Raw genomic sequence first — 23,584 nt, 5'->3', positions numbered from 1 at the left:
TTTTTAGAGAAGAAAATTAAATTGGCCTAGTTTGACATTCATGTACATAAATTTACTTGGTGGAAAACCCTCCTTAGCTTTATATGGGAGGATTTTCTTCAAATAGGTATGTATTGCCTTTCTTTAGGTTCAAGTAACTTGTCCTGGATGAGGTTTATGCCACCAAGCTTTTTTATTATTATTGTCTTGCCTTTATAAAAAATTTGGTTGTGCTGCATCTTAGCACTCCTTTTTGCTAAATAAAAAACATCAGACATGAACTACAATCAGGAGAGAGAGACTCAATTGTTAGCAGAGACAACCTAGACCAACAAATATAATAGGATAATTTTTTTTTAATCCCAATTGCTAATTCTCTTCAAATGAGATTAAGACTCTTCAATTGCAGATGCCCTCACAACTCAAAATCAAAGAAATACTTTTTTTTTAAACCTTTTACTTTGAATTTTAAAGTAACTTTTAAGCCAACATAAACTTAGAAAAAAACATTTGTACGCGCACTCAAGCAACTCAACGAGCAATGAAATTGGTTTGGCATAAGTATATAATTTTAATGTGACTGTAATTTGGAAAAATAAATAAATAGGATCATCCCTCTCAAGTCTCAATAGCCATAAGTAACACTACAACATAGTTTTACTGTCATAACTATTAAAGTGTTATTTAATTTACTTTTATTATGTTGATTATTGATATTTATGCTCAAATTAGTTTGGAGTTACAAGAGAGAGATAGGGGGGGGGGGGGGGGGCGAGATAGTTCAAAACTTTGCATATGGAGCTTTGTTCATCGAATGTCTTTTTTGTTGGTATCAGTGGGAGGGGGGATGGTGACTTGAAGTGGAAGGATTCTTATGCTGGTATCATTTTTTTGGAAACAGCTCGTGAGTGGCCACATGGGTGTAGGCTTTGATTTTGTTGTACCTGTATTGTGGTACTATCTTGCAAGTACCCTTTGATCAATTAGAAGTACTTCTCATTTTTAGATAATCTACTTAAGAGTCCAAAATCTCACTTTCAAACCTCTTAGCCTCTTATGTTTCAAAAATTAACTTTGTTTCTGTTCCCGCATAATTTAGTTTTAAGCTTAGCAAATGTTACTTGTATCTTGAATTGGTTAGTTTGCTGGATGCAAATTTTGTCAAACTACTTGAGTAATTTAAGGATATGTTTCTGTTATCTGAGACAAATAAGCTAAAATTTGCAAAACAAAAGTTTACTTGAGATCCACTCTAGCTTCAAATATGAGAACAAACTAGATATTGCAGTTAATGAAATGGCCTATCCAAAATATTTACCCAAACAAGACTTGTTTGGCCTCTTGGAAGACATTATTTGGGTCAACAAAGAAACAAATAATTAACAATCCTGATTATTGTTTTAAGTTTTTCAAGTCTTTGTTTATTTTTTCTACTTTCACTCCAATGTTTTATTTATAGTGCTAGATTTCTCCTCTAGCCAATTGATAATGTCTGAGAACACAATCTTCAAATCTTCAGGTGTCTTTGACTACAATAGAAACATACAACATTCATGTATACAACTCTAGAGTCTTGTCTATGCTTGCTTGAGGCCACACCACATCATGAAGTTCCTTGCTGATTGATTTAGCAATTACTTGGTTATCATCACCATAAAGAATCCAAAAAGGTTAGTCAAACCTAACTTCTAGTATGTGAAATTTAGTATTGAACAGAAAGTTAAAAACCCTCATGTTGTCTTTGTCCAGTTTCTGAACTAACCTTCAAAAGTACCTAGCCTGTTTTCAATTTTCAAGCAAGGCTTGTCTTTGAGGTTGTTCTAACCTGCAAAACATGAATATATCACCAAAAAAATCCCTGCAAAATATGAATAGCATCATCATCTAATATATGTAGTTTACCAAGGTTTTCGCTATTTAGTCAGGGAGCATGTAACTTGAGCACATACAGAGGTGGAGCTCATAGACGAATCCATAACTTGTAATTGTAAGTGCTTTAGATATATGAAAGCACAAAATTCCAGGGTAAAATAAAATTTTCCAATTATGAGGATACTATCCTAGCCTCTACTAAAGACTGACCATTTTTCATTAATTTAATTAGAGTCGTTTCTTAAAATTTAACCTTGATTTAATTCATCACAACATTTATTATGATCTGTATACAGTAGGGGAAGATTTGAGCAATCTAGTCCTAGAAATAAGATTCCACAAGTATATACTTTTTTTTAGAACTAAATTACATGGGAGGAAAAAATAGAAGTATCTACCTCTAAATAAGATTTTGGTCAATCTGGTATCATTTTTTTTTGTTCAGCACAATTTTTTTATCATTGTGAACTCCAATCATGTTACCTAGGGATTAGTTGCTGATGGCAAGTATTCAAGTTTAGGAAATTTAGGGCTTTGGGATTCTCTCAGTTTTAGCACTATGTTTGTTATGCGGTTATAGCTAAATGGTGAACTGAACTTCCCTTGGCATTCCTTATGGAGCCTTAGATTTAAGGATTTGTTGTTGCCTTTCAAAATATATGCAAGAAACACAAACATAATCCACTTAAGAGCAATGCAATTAAGGTTGAACATATTTGATTTTTAAACCTTTTCTATCAATCTCTTACAATCACTACTAGAAAGATGGTCCTTCACGACATTCCACAACGGTTTTTGACTGTCTTTGTAGCCAACGTCGTTGAATGTCACACCACATTCATAGGATTAATCAGTATGCCAAATTTTAATGGAAAGAAATGGTGACATAACAGAAATATATCAGTTCATTAAGAACTAAGGCAGCCTCACATAATGAAACTCAAGAGATATCAAAATTTTACTTTTTATACACACACAAATTAGCAATCAAATATAGAATTAGATACCCTCACTGAAAAATTCATCTGATATTATTATGGATAGTTCGCAATTTCAAGATATAGGTACTTAAAATTCCAAATTTGTATGACAAAAAAATATGCCATTGAAACCGAATTGAGAACAATACTGAAATTTAATGGTCAAATCTAACAACCAAAATTGACAAAATTATGTTCAGTTGATAAAATAATATCAGCTACAAATTTTACCTAAGGTGACAGAGACAGACAAAGCAAAGCATTTAAGTACAACAAGGATTCCTCAAAGAAATCTTACCCTCCGTCTGGTTCTAATTGGAACGTTTATCTTTCCTTTCATTACCAACAGCTTCAGAAACCAAAGCCATAGGTCTCTGATCAATAACCTTATCAATGAGCCCAAACTCTTTGGCCTCTTGTTGAGTTATAAAGTTATACATGTCCATATTTGCCTGAATAAGCAAAGATCTGAAATGTTGCATAGTTTTCTTCTTTCACAGTAATTAATATGGATTACTTTTGAGTTTTGATATGCATGCTATAGCATCATCTTATATAATTATTAATTTCATGTGTCCAGCATGAAATGTTGATAAGTCTGACTTGAGTGAAGAACACAACTATGAAATTACTGAAACCATGCGTTTAGAGATGGAATATGATGCTGACCAAGCATGGTATCTAAATCTAGTTTGAAAACTATTTTTCATTGATAATGTTTTAAATAGCTAAATTTGAAATATGTAGTGTTATCATAGATGAATCTATTGGGAAAGAGAGATCATAGTACTTAATAATGATATATTGGAATAGTACAGATAGAGAGTACATCAATATAAAAATTCATACGCATCTTCTCTTGAAACTACCACATTTATTTTCCTAGTTAATATTGAAACTTTTTCATCATTAAATTAATCTTGTAACATCCCATTTTTCGTAAGCCAATTTAAAAGAATTTTTTATTTTTTTAAATAAATAGAGTTTTAGAAAAATGATCAGGTTTTTATAAATAAATAAATAATGAGAAATAATGATTTGAAGGAAAAAAAAGACATTTGATAGGGAATAAAATAGAGTTTCTTTTTTATAAAATAATAAAAATAAATAAATAGAGTAAATAATAGGTCGTGAATACCCCTAGCTATAAATAGCAACATGCTAGGTCAATTTTCAGACTAACTCCTCAGCCTCCTCTGCCTCTCAATTTCGTTTTTTCTCTTTTCTTTTTCCCAAAACCCTTTCTTTTTCCCGCATCCCATCAAACCTATCTCAGAAAAATGACGATCTCGGACTCATTCACCGTTGGATAGCATTCTCACCGTTGGGAATTTTGATATCATGTTTGAGCTGAGAGAAATACCTTTCGCATTGTAGCCTTTTTCTTTCCCGCAGAAACCTAGAGCTGTCTTCATAAAACTACGATCCTGGTTTCGTTAACTGTTGGATTGTAGTGAAAATTGGATATGTTGTTCGAAATTCAATTTCGCACGCTTTCACCGTTGGGATTTGCGAGATAATGTTCGTGGAGGGAGAAAAAGGAATCGTGTGAAGATAATACAAATGGAGGCTTCAATCCCTTCTCCGTCTCTTTGACGTTTGGGAACTCTATCGGAGCAGTCGAAGGAAAAAACTGGAGGAATCTCAAGGAACCGCTAGAGATGCTGCTACCGCTGGCTGAAGACACGTGAGCCCGCTTAGAGGTAAGGGATGAGTTATTCGCAATTTGGGATTAGTAAAAACATGTGTAGGGATCCTTAGAGATATCAATTGAAATGGGTTTTGGGGTGTTTTTGCAATTTTCATTTTATCCTTAAAATTATTACAATGAATTATATTTGTTTGATGAATCAGTTGATGTCCCAATGAGAAATGACTGTGAGATTGATGTGTTCTTGTATTGAGAGTGAACCCCTTAGAAAAATTAAGCTCTTTTTATTAACGTAAATTATATTTTAAATAATATTATTCAATGACTTATTTTATACAAATTATTATCTTGTTCTAATTTTTCTACGACGATGATCAACATGTTATGTGTATATAATTATTGTAATACTAGAATAATAAATTAAAGAAAATTGTAAGGTTAATGCCTAGTGGTAATTTCTTTTGATGTAATATTAAATTGTTATAGAAATCCTTTGATTAAAAACAATGTAGTTTAATTCACTATATACATATACATATATATGTTTTGTATCATGCAAATATTATTATTGTGTGATGTGTATATGAGTTATAAGGTGTAATAAGTTATTATAATGGTATTATAATATTATTGTGAAGATTGAGTAGTACAAAGTTGAATGTGTCAATTTGCGAGATACATGTAAAAATGAGATGGTTGATGTGATATTATGAGATGTTAAATTGTGAGCATGATATTTGATTGTGAATAAGTGTGTGTGTTTGACACTTGATGTGACAATAATTATATTGTGAGATATGAATTATACAATAATCCAACCAGTGTTATCTTGAGAAAAGCGTTGATGCGCAATGTTTAAGAGAAAGTGTAGGTTTCCTATTCATGAACCAGTGTTAAATTGTAGCACAATGTGTTAAACGTGTTTGAAACACGAGTGTGAGGTCGTGGGTATTGTATAATTCATGAGCAATGCTTATAAATGAAATATGTGATGAATTGTGGAATAATATGTTGCCTTGAGATTATAATATTGTTATTGAGATTGAGTAAAAGTGTAAAGTAGAACAAGTGTTGAATTGTGAGATACGTGAAAACATGTGATGGTGGATTGTGATATTATGAGATGTGAAATTGTGAATGAGTTTTGGTTGTGAATAAGTGTGTGATTAACTCTTGATGTGACATTATTTGTGTTGTAAGTTGTGAATTGTGCAATAACCCGACCAGTGTTATCTTGAGAAAAGTTTAAATGCGCAACGTTAAAGATAAAGTGTAGGTTTCCTATTTAGGAACTAGCGTTAAATTGTAGCACAATATGTTGTACGTGTTTAAAACACGAGTGTAAGGTTGTGGGTATTGTATAATACACGAGGAGTGTCTGTGTGCTAAAATGATTTTAGGGGTTGGACCTGAATCAGGAGGGAGAGGCCTTGACGGACTCTTCGGAGTGTAGGCCTTGGGGGTCACCGGGTTTGAGTGCTCCTTTAAGCCTATGTTGATCCCATATGGTTGGAGCATTCTCGCAAAACATCGTGACCCTGACTGGTCTCCCTATGATCTTACTTAGTGAGAGTGACCTGACAAACCCATTGTGTGGTGTGTCTTGTTATGTACTCCTAAGCGCCCCAGGGTGGTTTTTCACTGACATGGTACCACATTGCATATAGGCTTGAGTCTTAGCATAACTGTCTCATGCGCTTGCTAATTGTTTATTATGAAATTGATGTGTTATTATGTCTTGATCAGAGCATATGATTCTTGTGTAATGTGATTGATGATTGAAAAGTGTGATTGATGGATGAAAAATGAACTTTGAATGACAAAGTGGTGGGATTACGTGAATTACGTGTAAGTAAATTTTATTTGGTTTATATGATATGTATATCTAGCTGTCTTGTTTCTCTATTAGTTAGGAATGTGATAACTCACTCCCCGTGTGTTGTTTGTGTTTGGATCCTGTGATGATCTTGAACTTTGTGATCGGGGGAGCAGATGACTAGGTGAATTGATTTAAGGAACCTTGTACTGAAGGACGTCGAAACACAACGCTCTGATAGGATGTGGCATTGGGGTATAGGGTTTTATATTAATTGTATGAAGTCTTTAACAGTCTTGCTTAAACCGAGATAACTTTATTATTTATTTGGACAAGTTTGAATATGATGTAGAAGAAAGTGAATGTGAGCCTTTTATCCCTTTGAAAGACTTGTATTTAAAAATGTAAAAAAAAATACTTTTAATTAATATTTGGATTTTTATTCCTTTGTTAGTATATATGTGAGGGGTAGAGGGTGTCACAAATCTCCCTTGTTACACTTACGCTTCCACTTCACTTTCTCACGTTCATTGCTCATGTGCAAGACTCGTTGTCTTCCTCGTCCTCTTCGTCCTTGGACTCCGACTACTCTTCGTGGCGGCGGTGGAGGAGACACGAGAAGCAACGGGGCAGAAAGAGCGAGGAAAAGAAGGAGGAAGAAGAGAGACAAAGAGCGGAAAAAGAAAAAGAGGCTCAACAATTTTGATGACTCATACTCTTCGGAGGAGTGAGATGAACAACCCAGGGTTCCGCCTGAATCTTTGATGACCGAAATGATGAAAGAGTTTCCTAATGTCGGCAATGATTTGAAACAGGTTTCACTTTAATTTCTGCTCCCATTCTATGTCAATTCCATTGTTAGTTTTTTTCAGGTGACCTCACTCTCGTGTTCATCACTTTCTCCCTCACTCTTTTGTTCATCGTTCGCTTCTGTGTGAATTGCGTTCATTGTAGGCAAATGCTTTGTCAGGAAGAAATCACAGAAATGGTTTTGTGCTGATTTCGAAGCTAGGGTTCGATGATCTATTTGCATGTTTTGATTTTCATTTATATTTTATTTTCTTCTTTTATGTGAATTGTTTTCATACGTGGATGTTAGGTTAAATTTGGCTCATTGTATGATCATTGGTTTTGATATATTTTCTCAGTCATTTCATATTTTGTTTATTCGTGATTCTATGATTTTAGCAATTTGTGATGCTACAACTTTACTTATTTTGTCAATGTTTTTCGTTATCCAACTATTTCAGCCTAGTATTAGCTTCTTTTGACACTGATTGATTCAATGTGTCCTCCTAGCTGATACCAAAGTGGGAAAGTAAATGAACTAAAGGGCTCACAACTGTTAATTTGCACTTTCCAACCAGTTCCCATAATTTTATTTTTGTTTGTGCAATGTGTTACTTTATCTAATGTAGATGAGATGCTAGTTATAATCTTCGCCTGTTTGATGTTATGTACCATTTGTAAGTAGTTTTTTGGGATTTTTTTTAAACAATTTCTTAATGACTCATCTTGTAATCCTACCTCTAACACTTTTAGTTACTGACCTTTCTGTATTCTTTATGCAAATATGATTTTCAGGCATATAGTGGCGCTGTCTGTCTCTCCTGGATGATTTGTTGATTCTGCTACACAAGGTTTGAATGAATTTCGTTAATTTATGATGTTCTTATATTCTGCTACAAAACTTATATTGCATTGTTAGGCAGTGCTTTACCATCTAGCTATATTTTTTCTTCCTAGGCATTTTCAGTGCTTTAGCATCTAATTAACACTATTTGACTTATCTCTTTTTCTTCTATCATTTTTATATCTAGTCATATTTATAATTAGTTGTAGCATGTATCAGGTGGACGTGCCTGTCTATACTGCAGGTACCAATGTTAAACCTTCAGAAACTGTCAAACAAGGTTTAGAAGAGGATAAAAAGAAGAAAATTGAATTGATGTTATTGTTGATACTGCAACTGATTCTTTATGAGATAGGTGTCATGTTTAATGCTGCAGGGATCGCCAGAGGATGTGGTTGGCAACACTTTCTGCTTATATTGACCTTGCAACATAGATACTCTCATCACTGTAATAAAATCCATGCTGATTTGTTTAACCAAGTTAGGATGTAGTGCCACATTATGCCTTAGAGTCTTATGAATGTATAAAATATTTGATAATATCATTTGAAAGAGTTTCAAGTGTGATGAGTGAGCTGAGAGAAGAAAAGGTAATGTTCATATTCCTTGATTAGGTAATCCTTGATGTACCAACTATGGAAGGGCAGCTAATGCTTGTAGACATGGCAGGATCAGAAAATATTGAACAAGTTGGATAAACTGGATTTGAGGCCAAAATGCAGGTAAATTTTTTTCCATTTTGATTTTCTTTCTTGAATCGTGCAGTTCCCTGCTGATTATTATACTGCCATTGAAATTATAGATTGTAAAAATCAATCAAGGAAACATAGTGTTGAAGAGAGTGGTGGAGACTATTACAAATGGCAATTCACACGTGCATTTTAGGGACAACAAACTTACCATGCATCTGCAGGTAAATATTATTGTCTTTTTATATTTTGAGTGATAGTTCTAAAGTTTAGTAGAACTATCTCTTTTATATAAACGGTATGTTCCTTAAGTAAAGAGTTATGTACTGAAATTGTAAATAGTTGGCATATTATATGGGAACATTGATGAAATATAAGTGTGCAAGGGTTCTTATCTACAAGTTTTTTAAAATCATTGTGTTCAATGTTCTCACTTGCAATTCATACTAGAATGAGAGAGATCCAAAGGTCATGTAGGTATGAGACTGCATAGTTGAGGATAACTTAAAGAAATTAATTGATACTACCTATACCAACAAGATGAATCTACTTTTTGGTAGCCCATCACTTAAAAACTCCATGTATAGTTAAGCATGTTTGGCTTGAGATAGTTATGAGATGAATTAGCTTATGGTAAATTTTCCTAGAAAGCATTTGAATAAGGACAAAGCACACTAAAAAATCTCATGTTGGTTTGTGGGGACAGTCAATGATCCTACAAGCTATTGAAGCAGATTGTCAAGGTCTCAGAAAGGACTACCTACACAGGATTTTGACTGGTGGAGGATTTAGACTGTAACATCCCATTTTTCGTAAGCTAATTTAAAAAGAATTGTTATTTATAAATAAATAGAGTTTTAGAAAAATGATGAGATTTTATAAATATATAAATAAGGAGATATAATTATTAATTAAAATAATGGTTTAAGAGAAAATAAAAAAGGTATTTTATTTATTTGTTTGATAGAAAATAAAATAGAGTTTTTTTTATAAAGTAATAAATAAATAAATAGAGTAAACCTAGCTATAAATAGCGTTACATCATTTTTCACACTGACGTAGCTTTTTCTTTTCCCGCAGAAACCCAGAGCTGTCTCGATAAAATTATGATCCCCAATTCGTTAAGTGTTGGATATTTTTGAAATTTTGATATGTTGTTAGAAATTCAATTGCACAAACCTTCACCATTGGGATTTGCAAAAAAAATATCTTTGGAGAGAGAAAAACGAATCGCACGTAGACAACACAAAAATAGAGGCTTCAATCCCTTCTTTTTCTCTCTAACATTTGGGAATCCTAACAGAGCAACCGGATGAGGAACTCTAGAGAGCACCAGAAATGCCACAATTGATAATGGAGAACACTTGACTGACTACATCGAGGTAAATGATGAGTTATTCACAATTGGGAATTAGTGAGAACATGTGTAGGGATCCTTAGAGTATCAATTGGAATGGGTTTTGGGGTGTTTCTGCAATTTTTATTTTATCCTTATAATTATCACTGTGAATTATATATGTTAGATGAACCAATTGATGTCGCAATGAGAAATTACTGTGAAATTGATGTGTTCTTGTGTGGAGTGTGAACTCTTAAAAAAATTGAACTCTTTTTATTAACATGAATTATATTGTAAATAATATTATTGAATGACTTATTCTAATATAAACTTTTTTTTTTAATTATTTATATATTTTTTAAAAAATCATATATTGCGTTATTAATTATATTTTAATTAAAAAAATATAATAATTAATAAACAATTATAAATTCAAAAGGTAAGCATTTAAAAATTAAACTAAATTTTTAAAATGAATTTCGTAAGTTTAATTTTATTATTTCATGATTATCATTTAAATATAACACACATTTATATAAATTATTTGATATTAGTTAATTTGAAAAAAAAAACTATTTTTAATAATAGAGTTTAACTTTTATAGAATTATTATAGAATGTAGGTAAAAATAATTATATCGTAAAAAAATTAAAATTTATTGTTAATATATTTTTATTTAATTATTATATAAATAAAAAATTATATTTCTTCTTATTGTTTTACATATATTATATTTCTTCTGATTGTTTTAATCAAAGATGGTAATTAAGCATTCGCTTTCAAAATACTACTACATTAATTAACTGTTCTCACCAAACTTGTCCTCAAACCATAATAATAACTAGCGTTAAATTATATATTGTGGTTGGAAGGGAGATCAAATTTGAATAGGGATTATGATATTAGCGAAAGTGAAGTCATGAGCAAGGTGTTCAATGCTTTTGGTGCAATTTCCGCCATAATTGTTTGCAACACTAGTGGCTTGCTCCCCGAGATACAGGTCATATTTTTATTCTTCTTTTTCTTACACAAATTAATTGCGTTGGCACTTACATAAATAAGGAAGAAAAATTATTGTTTTTTTCTCTCAAGAAAACATATTAAATTAACTAGCCAAGTTTGTCAAAAGTGGATAACTAATGCCACTTAACCCGTGGAACGTTACATAGATAGAAAATTGTTTTTAATTTTATTCATACAAATATTTTATTAACATCGGTTTTCAAATAACCGATGTTAATATAAACTTTTTTTTAATTATTTATATATTTAAAAAAATCATATATTGTGTTATTAATTATATTTTAATTAAAAAATAAAATAATTAATAAACAATAATAAATTCAAAAGGTAAGCATTTAAAAATTAAACTAAATTTTTAAAATGAATTTTTTAATTTTAATTTTATTATTTCATGATTATCAATTAAATATAACACACATTTATATAAATTATTTGATATTAGTTAATTTGAAAATATAAAAAAACTGTTTTTAATAATAGAGTTTAACTTTTATAGAATTTTTATAGAATGTTGGTAAAAAAAATTATATCATAAAAAATTAAAATCTTTTATTAATATATTTTTATTTAATTATTATAAAAATAAAAAATTAGTTTTTTTCTCCTTAAAAAGGTAAATGGAGAATATTGTTTAAATATTCTATGAAATCCTACTATATTTATATTATCGTATTATCTTTAAATTTAAAGTAAATTAAAATATTTGTATATATTAATTTGATTTATTGAAAATATATGTTACAGTGGTTTAATTTAAATAATTATATTTATCTCATATATTTGTAGGATTTAAAAAAATGATATTTTTATTATTTTTAAACAAATTTTTCAGAACAAAAATAAAAATATTTTCATGAGACACGAAAATTATGTTTTAAGTATTTAAATTTAGAGTTAATTATAATCTACATGTAATTTATTTTTATTACATTTGTCATTTTTTTATTATTTTTAACCTCATTTGTTAATTATGTGAATTTTTTGTTAATAAATTTAATAAAAAAATTATTTAGGAAAGAAGAAACAAAGAAAAAGAATTATATTTAAATAGTGATGAATTTTTTTTGTCAAAATTTATTTTAATACTCAATTAAATATATTTTTTTTAGATTTGCTTAATAAAACTTTAAATTTTAATTCATGAACTAAGTTTGAGAAGAGGAAGAGCATATTAGGTCTGGTAACCACGACACACTCAAGAGGAGCAAAACACGCCAACCAAATAAAACATAATGAAATATCAATTAATTTATTAACAAATTATTAAATTATTTTCATGAAATATCAATTTTCTTTTATGTAGGAAAATTTAATGGGTTATGTCAAAAGTGGAAAACATAATGAACTTGTTAATTGATAATGGTATGGTGACATCCCTAAATGTGTTTTTCATGAACAATTATATGTTATCGTATTAAAAATAAAAAATATACCTGGATATTAACATGTGGCGATGAAGATAATCAAAGATTATTTAATACTAAAAATATTATATATAAAAAAGTATTTGACAAAATATAATATATTTAATTTAATATATGTAATCATGTAGCTTGGATAAAAAGTTGTCATTAAAAAAAATATGTATATATATATATATATATTAATTTATTTATGTTTTAATTTATAAAATGAAAAAAGTATCCGAGCAACACAGGGTATGGGCACTAGTTTTATACATCCAAAAACCTTGAATTCTATTTCTATCTACTGTTTCATAAAAAAATAAATCATGAAAAACATGAATTTTAAGATAATTATAATTATACTATAAGTCATTTGAAAAAATAAAACAAAAAGCTAATCTTTAATTCAAGAAAAAAAACAACAAAAAAATATTGAAAGTTGAAACAAATTCAATTATCGGAATAAAAAATTAACTCACATTATTAATTATCGGAATAGAAAATTCAACATTATACTCATAAGCATACAAAAAGAATGAAGTTTAAAATGATTAGGCTAAATTTTTATTTTATTTTTTCTTTAATAATTGATTCATAATTTTGTTTTTTTATTTTTTTTTGTGACTTTAGTATTTTTTTTCTTAAAAAATTTACAATTTTAATCTAATAGACTAATACTCAGTTTGCATATGTTTATTTCTTTTATTTTTATATTTAATTAATTAAATTATTTTTATTGTACTTTTAGTTAATATGTTAGCTAAAAATACTTGTCAAACATATATTAAATGTATATTCCATTTTCGAGTGAATGGCAACATAAAGGAAAAGGGTATTAAAAAAACAAAACAGCAGCAGCAATTAACTAAATGTCAAAGAGGGAAAATAAAGTTTTATATTCTTTTTTCAACAGTAGCAGCAATTACGTTCTCTAAAATTCACTCCCAAACCCTAAACCTCATAGCATACAGAGGTTCGCTTTTGGTCAGTTTCTCCGCCATCGCAGTAGCACCCATAGCTTCGCTAGGTCAGTTTTTTTTTTCTCTATTACCGATTTTGCTGCACACACACCTTATTCTTTCTTTCCATGTTCTGTGTTCGATTGGATGTGCCCTTTGCAAAAAGGTTTCGATTTTCCTTTGACTGTATAAATATGCTTTTAACTATATTAACGATGGTATTGTCCATTTGATTACTGTGAAGGGGGGGCAAAACCAATCGTAGTCTCTGAAGTCCAAAGGGAGGTATCATCTTTTATAGAAGGGGGGCAAAACCAAGAAAATTTCAGATTGGTGACTGTGACAGCACTTGGCTTAATTGGTAATTTCCTCAGTCAGCCTCATTTTTTGTAGTTTAAAATCTTGGGCTTTATTCAATTAATTGCAAAGTAGAAAGAGCATATATATGGATTAAAATTGTGCCTAATTTGGAACTGCCTAGACCATACCTTTGGTACACCGACTTATGAATGTCTAGCTAAATATGTTAGATTGGGTGTGAAGAACAAAACTTTTGATCAATACACTAAGGCTTGCCTAAAAGATTGCTTCAATCTTTACTCGGATTCGCTTTCGGCTTTAGATGATGTTGTGGTTGCTTTCAAGTCCAAGGATTTGGACACGGCTGGTATAAACTTGAGTGCTACCTTGGATAATTCAAGGATAAGAAAGGTGAAACTTCTTCTCCTTTAACAAAGGAGAACAATGTGTACTTCCAACTCAATGTAATATCTTTGGCCTTCATCCAAATGTTTCGTCAACATTATTGAGGAAATTTAGAGCATATCATTACAATTATAAACCTTGTATGGTGTGAGTCATGAAATTAATTTTATGATTTTTATATAAGCTTTATACGTGTATAATTGAAGTGTGTGTAAAATCCTTTATTTGTTATGATGATGTATTGAGATTGAAATTATGAGGTGCATGTAATTAAAGCCCTTCATATGTTAGATTTTTTTTTTATTCCCACTGGTAATAAAGGAGAATTGATAATTTCAGTAGTATTTTTATTACTACCACATGAGATTAATTAATACGTGTGATTTAGAATATTACGTGTGTATTTTTATTACGTGTGATGAGTAGTATTTTTATTACGTGTGTATGATTTAGAATATTTTGGAATTTGTATAGTACTACTACCACATGAGATTAATTAATAGCCATTAATTTTATATGTCTGCCCTTTGTAATTAATAATCGTTCTGCTAATAACGTATGTTGGGCTTTCCAACGAATCAACAATTGTGCACTTGTTCATATTAGGAATTTAAAATATGGCTAGGAAATCACTACATTATTAAATGAAAAAGGTCATAGACATAGTGATAAGTGTCAGTTTGATAGACCAAAAAATGTTAACTTCAATGAACAGAGTGATTATGTGCGTATTAGGAATCTAAAGGACCAAAAAGTGTCAGTTTGACAGAGTGCACTTGTCCATATTAGGAATCTATAGGGAATGCTGTCTTTTTCAGTGTATACGAATATGTGCGTTATTACATGCATTCAAATATCAAAGCTGCTTCATCCAATTACACCAACCTAGTTGATATTGGTATTGGGATCGTTAGTGGTGGCCTTGGTGGTGTGGCTGTAAGCATGTTGATAACTACCGGTTTTTTTCTGCTGTGGTTGACAACTAAACATGTTATTGAATATTAACCTATTGAACCTTTTTTTTTTGTGATTTTTCTTTTTGTTCTACCAGTTTTGGTTGACAGTTTTTCCTCTTGATGTGGCAAAAACTTTAATTCAGACAAACCCTGATAAAAATTGTCCAAGAAATCCTTTTTGGGTCTTGAGTTCAGTAAGCTCTGTAAATCTTTCTAAATTATTTCTTTAACTGCCAATCATTTATAAGAAAAATATGTACCAAAAGTTGTTTTATTTGTATATCTATCAAAGGGCTGGATTCAAGGGATGCTATACAGGTTTGGGTCCTACTGTAAGTCGAGCATTTCCTGCTAATGCTGCAACAATTGTCGCATGGGAGCTAGCATTGAAAATGCTAGGCATTAAGCATGACTGAGGTTGGTTCCTTTCATTTGCAATATGATGACTTTTTATTATCTGGCTAGCATCAAGTGGTGATTGCTATTGTGTTATTTTTGTAGAGTCTACCTAATTGCGGATAATACTACAAAGTTCAGGTAAGCTTTCATAAAGCCACTATTCACCCAAGCTAAGATTTGGAGAAGATAATAATGCTTTTAATAGAATGTGTTTTGCTTTGGAGCCTACCTGAATGGGTAAGTCAAACACAACAACTGAATTTAAATAATCTATACTACTACAATAACCCATATTTGTCTCTACTGCAGCAGACATTGGCAAATGGTCATTATTCTGCCTAAGGAAAACCTAGTTGTCTAGTTTTGTTCTTTACATAACAGGCCAGACAACTACCTTAAGGGAATAATTAACAGGTCAGTATTGTTTTCAATACATTTTCATTGGCATAACTCAACAACATCAATATTTTAATGTTCCTCATATTCAACACTAGTGCTTTGAAAGGACTTAATGATACTCCACAACCTAAATCCAAGGCTGCTGCTAGGTAGATTGTTGTTAAGGTACTTGATTTAAATAAAACTTCTACTTATATATATTTTATGTGTGTGTACACTAATTGTAGTTAACGTTTAATTAATATCCAAATTTCATTATGTATTTAGTGTAATATGCAAAAAGGAATCACTGAATGTGGCTACTACGTGATGCACTGGATGTCCACGATAATCTTAGGATCTTTCAGGAATAATTGGGAGACAGTAATTGTTTATTTCAAACAAAGTTGGTTTTCTTATAATTGTTATTACATTATTAATTTATTTTTTTGTTTGATCATGCAGTATTTTAATGAAGTTAGACCATTGGAAGCAGAGAGATTCAAGGTGCTTCGCATCCAGTGGGCACAGTATTATCTAAAAGTTAGAAATCAAACATAGGATATTAGGCAACTATGTAACTTTAGGTTACTTAATTAGTTTACATACTTTGCATTACATTTTTTACAATTGTTGTTTAATTTTAACATTGAATAACCTTTGTTGATAGCTAGTTTTTTGCTAAAACCTATTTGAAAGCATAATGCAAATGATATATGTTGTGTGTTGTGTGGTTTGATTTTAAATTTACAGGTTAAATTTTGGTTTTTTTGTAAAAGCAGAGACATTATTTTAAAAAAATCCTAAAAACAACATCGGTTTTTTGGAAAAACCAATGTTAACAAATGTGTTAATTTGACAGTTAACATCGGTTTTTTCGAAAAACCGATGTTAACAGTCAAATTAACACATTCGTTAACATCACTTTTTTTTACAGAAAACCGATGTTAACGTTATCGGTTTTTTCAAAAAATCGATGTTAACTGTCAATATTAACACATTCATTAACATCGGTTTTTTAACTGTCAAATTAACACATTTGTCAAAAAACCGATGTTGACTAACGTTAACATCGATTTTTTACAGAAAAGTTTTTTTTTACAGAAAATCGATGTTAACTGTCAACATTAACACATTCCTTAACATCAGTTTTTTTACAGAAAATCAATGTTAACGTTAGTTAACAATGATTTTTTCAAAAAACCGATGTTAACTGTTAATATTAACACATTCGTTAAAATCGGTTTTCTGTAGAAAATCAATGTTAACTATCAACATTAACACATTTGTTAACATCAGTTTTTTTACAAAAAACCGATGTTAACTATCAATATTAACACATTCGTTAACATCGTTTTTTTACAGAAAACCGATGTTAACTTTCAACATTAATATACGTTTTTTGAGTGTAATTCATATTAGCAACATCGGTTATTTATATAACCGATGCTGGTAATTTTACGTTGACATCGGTTTTTAAAAAACTGATGTTAACGATAATACTGTCAACGTCGGTACTTTCAACATCGGTTTAGAAACCGATGTTGAAAGTCATAAATAACCGATGTAGAAAGCATATTTTCTAATAGTGATATAAGTTATGAAATATAGTAAATTATTATAATGACATTATAATATTACTATGGAGATTGAGTAGTACAAGTTGAATGTGTCAATTTGCGAGATACATGTAAACAGGAGATTATTGATGTGATTTTATGAGATGTTAAATTGTGGGCATGATATTTGGTTGTGAATAAGTGTGTGTGTTTGACACTTGATGTGACAATAATTATATTGTGAGCCATGAATTATACAATAACCCGACCAGTGTTGATATTGAGAAAAATATTTATGCACAACGTTAAAGAGAAATTGTAGGTTTCTTGTTTAGGAACTCGTGTTAAATTGTAGCGCAATGTGTTAAATGTGTTTAAAACACGAGTGTGAGGTCGTGGGTATTGTATAATTCATTAGCAGTGTTTATAAATGAAATATGCGATGAATTGTGGAATAACATGTTGCTTTGAGATTATAGTATTATTATTGAGATTGAGTATAAGTGCAAAGTTGAACATGTGCTAATTTGTGAGATACGTGTAAACATGTGATGGTAGATTATTATACTATGAGATGTGAAATTGTGAATGAGTTTTGGTTGTGAATAAGTGTGTGGTTAACACTTGACGTGATATTACTTGTGTTGTAAGCTGTAAATTCTACAATAACCCGACCAGTGTTATCTTGAGAAAAGTGTTGATGTGCAGTGTTAAAGAGAAAGTGTAGGTTTCCAATTTAGGAACTAGTGCTAAAGAGAAAATGTGGGTTTCCTATTTAGGAACCAGTGTTAAATTGTAGTGCAATTGTATTAAACGTGTTTAAAACACGAGTGTGAGGTCATGGGTATTGTATAATTCATGAGCAGTGTCTGCATGCAAAAATGATTTTAGGGGTTAGACCTGAATAAGGAGTGAGAGGCCCTGACGGACTCTTCGGAGTGTAGGCCTTCAGAGTCACCCGGTTTGAGGCTCCTTTAAGACTGTGCCGATCCCACATGGTTGGAGCATTCTCGCAAAACAGCATGACCCTGACTGGTCTTCCTATGATCTTACTTAGTGAGAGTAACCTGACATACTCATGTTGCGGGGTGTCTTGTTATGTACTCCTAAGCGCCCCATGGTGGTTTTTCACTGACATGGTACCACATTGCATATAGGCTTGAGTCTTAGCATAACTGTTGCATACGCTTGCTAATTGTTTATTATGAAATTGATGAGTGTTATTATGTCTTGGTCGGAGTGTGTGATTTTTGTGTAATGTGATTGAGGATAGATAAGTGTGGTTGTTGATTGAAAAGTAAATTTTGAATGACAAAATTGTGAAATTACGTAAGTTATGTTTAAGCAAGTTATATCTCATTTATATGATATATATATATATATATATATATATATATATATATATATATATATATATATATATATATATATATATATCTAGTTGTCTTGTTTCTCTATTAGTTAGGAATGTGATAACTCACTCCTTGTGTGCTGTTTGTGTTTGGATCCTGTGATGATCTTGAACTTTGTGTTTGGGGGAGCATATGACTAGGTAAATTGCTTTAAGGAACCTTGTGCTGAAGGACGTCGGAACACAATACTCTGATAGGATATGACATTGGGACATAAGTTTTTATATTAATTGTATGATGTTAGTCTATTTTATTTTATGTCACTGATTTAACAAAATATTTTTGTAAATTTTGACAGCCTTGTTTTGAGCCGAATATGTTTTTAATAAGTTTTAATTGATAATAGTGAAGTGAATGTGAACATTTTACCCACGTGAATTTGTTTACCGATATTTTTATATATTTTATTATTATATATATGTCGGGGTAGAGGGAGTCACATATAACAATAAGGATGTTGAGTGAAGTGTCACCGTGTGATGTGTTGTGGTGTGTGAGCCATCAAAAAGTAAAAAATTAGAAACAATACATCTTAACATTGACAAGAAGTGGAAATCCATCATGTAGGGAATAATTTATTTACTTTCAAATTCTTTAATAAACAAGACTCGAAGGAATAAATACTCACAATTTGAGTCCTTGTAATTTTTTACAATGGATTCAACTGTCTTTGTTCTCAGTGAATTTCTAATCACAAAAGGAGCACCCCACACCGAGTAAATTTCTAATCACAAAAGGAACACTCCGCACCGAGTAGAGCAGTGGGTTCTGCCCTGTTTGAGAATTTTAAAACTTTATGTATAAATGCATTGGGAAAAAACAAAGAGGGGGGACTAATCATTTTTCTGAAAAGAATGAGAGAGAAAGTTCTTAGGGTCTTAGCAATTTTATTTACATTTTATTTGAAAGTTTTGTGATCGAATCTAGAATGATGCTTTCCATGATATCGATCATGAGTAGCTAAACATCTCATGTTGGAAGTTGTGAGGTACTCTGAATCCAATCTCATGTATTAATCTTTTATTGAATAAAAGTTCTATCTCATTTTATATTTCTTGTTATAGTACCATATTTTTGTTCTTAAGGCTTTCTCTGGCCTGATAGCCCATTGGGATGATTTTAGAATTTGTTATGATTGAAATTGGAAATAAAATTGGAAACTTTTTTATGTTATGATCTAGGAATAATATTTTAGCTTTTTGAGAGGCTTGCATTGTTGATCAAGATTTTACAATTTATTTTTTAAGAAATAAGGAAAAAAGTTATAAAATTGAAAATTTTCATGCTCAACAAATTGGGAATGCAAAGAAATATTTTCTTTAGAATAACTAAAATATTAATTTGAGATAGAACTAATCTTGATTGAGATTTGTAACTTCAAATTTCTAACATTTATAGAATTTTTCTTTATAATAAACTTAAAAGAAAAATTTTATGAGAAAAGTATAAAATTGTTTTCGACTGAAAGGTTTAAATTTTAATTAAATTGTGCAACATGAAACAAGTTTTCAATAGTATAAATAGTGGAGTTGAAATTGCTAGGCATTGAGTCAAATAGTGGTGCTCAAAATAAATGGTTATAAAAATTTTAACCATAATTATACTTAGCTACAGGTTTATTAAATGTAGTTACAAAAAGTAACCACATACAATAAGTGGTTATTATAATCAAACCATAACAAATATAAAAAATCAGCTAAATAATGGTCATATAACTAGTTTTATACATCTTAATTTAATAATTAATTTTGGTCTTTAAAAAATAATTTAAATCTTGAAAATTAGTTTTAATTAAACATTAATGATTATTAATGCATAAAATCTATTATAAAATTGTAATAAATATAAAAAAGTCGTTTTTTATTTTTTGAAAAGGTTATATATTCATAACCAGTTAAGGATATATACTAAATTTTATGACCCGTTGCATAACCGTTTTTTCAAAATTGATTGTGGTTTGGTTATAATAATTACTTGATGTATTAATTTTTTTGTTACCATGTTATTTGTACGAAGTATTCATTGGTTTTATCGATGGGTAATCCTTTTTCAAGGAAACCTGCAGCTAGCCACCTTGGGTGAGGTTTCCCTCCCAACATCATTTTTTACCTCCACAAAACTCGAATCCAATACCTTGCTTCAAGGAATCGAGTCCAGTACCACTCAAATCAATGACTTGTTGGTTGACATATTAGTTATTTCATTGTTAAGGTTAGGATATTCAAATAACTTAACCATGCATGAGTAGTCGTAGAGCCGAAGTCCTCGAGGAAACAATACATTCCTTAAATTTTCTACTTGCACGATTATGTTTGCTTGCCTAAAATAATTCAACAACAAACTATACCAACTAAGTAGCATAATATTCAATAAGGTTATGGTGTTTTTTTCCTAAAAAAAATCAATTTTCAAATTTTGGTTTTTGTTTTTAAATTTTAATCAAATTTAATAGTTTGTATATATAGAGAGAGAAAGACTCCTGTGAAAACACTATCTTATGTGAGAACATAAAAACAACTAACAATAATCATCGGATCAATTTTTAAAATAATAAACGGGTGATATCAAAATATTTAAAGTTTCAAATTAAAATCTAGTATATTATCAAATCTCTAAAAGTTAACCAAAAAATAACAAAAAAATCTATGCAAATCTAAATTATCACTCCCTAAAATATCTCAATTAACCCATCACCATTGTGATTGTTGCTACCACCACCATGGCCACCGTTGTAGCTACCACATTAATTGCCTCCGCCATCACCGCTGTCATTAACCACCACCACCTCTGCCACCGTGACCTTCGTTGTCACCACTGTCACCACCACTATCACCATCTTCCACCACTACCATTGTCAATTACCCCTAGACCCACTACCAAAACTGTCATTGTTGGTGGCGGTGGCGACAACAACGATGACAATCATGACGGCGGAGGTGCCGATAGTCGTGGTGATGATGATGGGTTAATCATAAATAATGGAGATCTTATAGGATGTGATTTGTTTGGTGAATCTTTCAGAGATATAATTGTTATATTTGGGTCCGTTTGGGGTAGTTGCAAGTTTTTGGTTTCTGGATTTCAAATGCAATTTTTAAAACAAAATGTGTTTGGCAAAAATTGAGTAGAAATGGTTTTTAAATCATTTTCGAAACACTTTAACACTCATTTTCAAAACCAAGAAAAAATGTTGTGTGGCTTTGGTTTTTAATTTAAAAAATACACATTTTCAACATTTGACAATGACACTTTTTGTTACCACCACAGCTACCACTATCACCACCACCACCATTGCCATTGCCACCCCCACCTGTGAATCATGCAGGTTTTGATGATGCCAAAGTATTACCTAAAGATGTTTGTCATCATAAAAAATGGGGAAAATGTGAATGAATATCATGCAGATTTTGATGATGCCAAAAAGGTTACTTGATGAGCATGGATTGAATAAAGTGAAAAGAACAAGATCAAGTAAATCTAAGATAAGAACTTAGTAAGTTTGTTTAAAGAATCTCAATTTGATTGCTTTAGTTTGGCTTCAATATCTTTAGTATCAAACACTCTTTTATTTTTTGAACTGGTAATTGATTACCAGACTATGTAATCGATTACCAGAGAGTTTATGAAGATATTTTTTACTAACGGCACAAAACTGTTTGAATTTTGATCTATGTAATTGTCATATCCTAATTTCGTCCGGGGACCATTGTTTGTCGGCATGCGACCTTTGTTTGACCACCTCAAAATGTTTAACACCCATCGTTGTGAAATCCATAAAGTTCTGAGACGTTTCGGGAAGAAATCGGTCAAAAACACGAAAATGGGAGTGTATTTAGCAAAGTGGGGTGTGTGTAAATAAACTGTTACACTCTAATTTCATCCGAGGACCATTTTTGATCGCTTCGGAAGGCTTAACACTCATCTCGGTGGAATCCTTAAAGTTTCGTGAGATTTCAGAAAGAAAATAGCCAAAAACACAAAAATTGGGGGTGAACTTATCAAGGTAAGGGTGTAAATAGAAATTTGAATCTAGGCCCTTCCAAAACAGTTTGGAAGTTGGGTTGCTTAAGGAGGAAGTAACTGGGCGGCAAGCTCCTCCATGTTTTGTTGAAAAATGATTTTCGAGGCTTCCAGGACTTCCATAAAATTTCTGAAAACCTTGGGTAAGCATATTTCACTTAATGTTGGTGAAAGGGAAGAGAAAAAAGAGGAAAATCAAATCTAAAACACTTCCGTAAGACTTCCGTAACTTTTCTATAAAGTACGAAAAGGGGGGTGAACTTAGTAATTGAGGTGCACTCAGAAATCTTCCTCAAGAAGCCTCTGGGCAGCAAACACCTCCCTTTTTCCCTATAAATAGGAGAGGGGTTGTTTCAAAAAATGTTCATGACCCCTAGGCTATGCATTTCGGCTATTTTTGATAAAAAAAAAACACATTTCTGTGAAGAAAAATCGAGTCGAAGTGCTTCCGTAACGCTTCCGAGACGTTTCCGTGAGCAAATCTATGAAGATTTTCCTCCGTTCTTCATCGTTCTTCGTTCTTCAACCGGTAAGTGTTCGAATCCGAGATTTTCAATTCATTTCTTGTTTTGTTTGCTTTCATCTTCATCTCGTTCACTTTCGATTTTCTTTTCTTCCGTTTTTAACGTGCTTTAACCGTTTATTTAAGCCGTTATCTCGCCTAATAAATGATAAAATGAATTTCAATCGATCATTTGTGTTATAATCTCGTTTAATTACTATTAAAATAAAATCCAACCTCGTTCATGTTGTAACCTCGGTTGAATAAAAAAAGGCAAAATAATAATAAAATAATCAAAATATCTTG

General features: G+C 30.9%; 1 long non-coding RNA gene across 5 annotated transcripts; it reads left to right on the top strand.

Annotated features, from left to right (window-relative positions):
• The first annotated feature begins 13,285 nt into the window (after positions 1-13,285).
• On the top strand, positions 13,286-15,766 carry LOC114406327. 5 transcript variants are annotated; one of them, XR_003665408.1, is made up of 6 exons: positions 13,286-13,415; positions 13,592-13,708; positions 15,104-15,197; positions 15,301-15,425; positions 15,510-15,545; positions 15,717-15,756. It is a non-coding gene; the product is annotated as an uncharacterized LOC114406327 (long non-coding RNA). The 5 variants fall into 5 exon arrangements; XR_003665410.1 differs by having other exon boundaries at positions 15,104-15,202; positions 15,327-15,425; XR_003665407.1 differs by having other exon boundaries at positions 13,287-13,415; positions 15,104-15,202; positions 15,720-15,766.
• Positions 15,767-23,584: the final 7,818 nt, after the last annotated feature.

The sequence above is a fragment of the Glycine soja genome, chromosome 3 (assembly GCF_004193775.1).
Source record: "Glycine soja cultivar W05 chromosome 3, ASM419377v2, whole genome shotgun sequence".
NCBI lineage: Eukaryota > Viridiplantae > Streptophyta > Magnoliopsida > Fabales > Fabaceae > Glycine > Glycine soja.
Note: the sequence above shows the minus strand (reverse complement) of the source record. Positions and strands in the feature narration are given on the sequence as shown.